The sequence below is a fragment of the Cicer arietinum genome, chromosome 4, assembly GCF_000331145.2.
Source record: "Cicer arietinum cultivar CDC Frontier isolate Library 1 chromosome 4, Cicar.CDCFrontier_v2.0, whole genome shotgun sequence".
In the NCBI taxonomy this organism is placed as follows: Eukaryota; Viridiplantae; Streptophyta; class Magnoliopsida; order Fabales; family Fabaceae; genus Cicer; species Cicer arietinum.
The window spans coordinates 24827298-24828420 of NC_021163.2; positions in this window are offsets into that span (position 1 = coordinate 24827298).

A 1123-nucleotide genomic window follows, 5' to 3' on the forward strand; every position below is an offset into this window, starting at 1 on the left:
CCCGACTCCAACGCTACTTAGCGGGGGTTTAGCGTCGGCTGCGGCCGACGCTACGTAAAATAAAACAGGAGCTATGTTATTAATTTAATTTTATAATTTTTATTTTAATATGTAGCGTCGGATGGGCCGACGCTAGGGTATTTTTAAAATTTTTAATATTATAAAATTAAAATGTTTGGTTTTCCCTAAAATAACGATTTCTCTCTAAATCCCTAAGTTTTCATTTCTCTCTGAATCCCTAAGAACGATTGTTCTTGAACCCTTCCCTCACACTTGAACCCTTCTCTCACACTTGAATCCATCACCGAATCTCATTCCTCTAAATGTAGTGAGTAACGCAGCCCAACATGTGACCTATCGAACCTGTCACCTTCACTTTCAGAGTCGGTCACCGTCCCCCTCTCGAACTCTTACACCGTCAATCTTAGAGTCGTCGTTCAGTGTCCCCGTCGCGCTGTCATCTTTGGTTGATTCTCAAGGTAAGTGTCGTTGTCTCACTCTTAGTTGTGTATTCTTGTTTAGGTTTTATGGCACATTGGATAAACAGATTTGAATGAATGAATGGAAAATGAATGAATTGAGTTGTGTAAACAGAGTTGGGTAAACAGAGTTGTGTATTCTTGTTTAGGTTTAGTTGTGTATTCTGAGTAGGCAAAGTAATGATTCAGAGTTGGGTAAACAGAGTTGGCTATGTTTTCCTATTTTTCCATCAGATAGGATCCTGTTGTGATACTCGATCTCTTCCTTAATATTGATCAACACATTGTGCAAAATGAATGAATTGAAAATTCTATTACTGATTTGGTTAATGATCTGAATGAATGAATGAATGAATGAATGGCAGTAGCAAAATGATCTGGTTAATGATTTGGTTAATGATCTGGTTTTGTTACTGATTTCATTATGTAGTGCAAAATGAATGAATGGCAGTAGCAGGTTTGGTTAATGAATGAATGACAGTAGCAGGTCTGGTTTGTGTCCACCCTTAATCCCATCTATATTGTATTATCCTCTCTTAACAATGTCATGTATTGTATGATCTGGTTTGTATTATCCTCTCTTAACAGTAGCAGGTCTTGCATTAATGTCATGTAAATGTCATAATATATGTTATTCTCTTTCC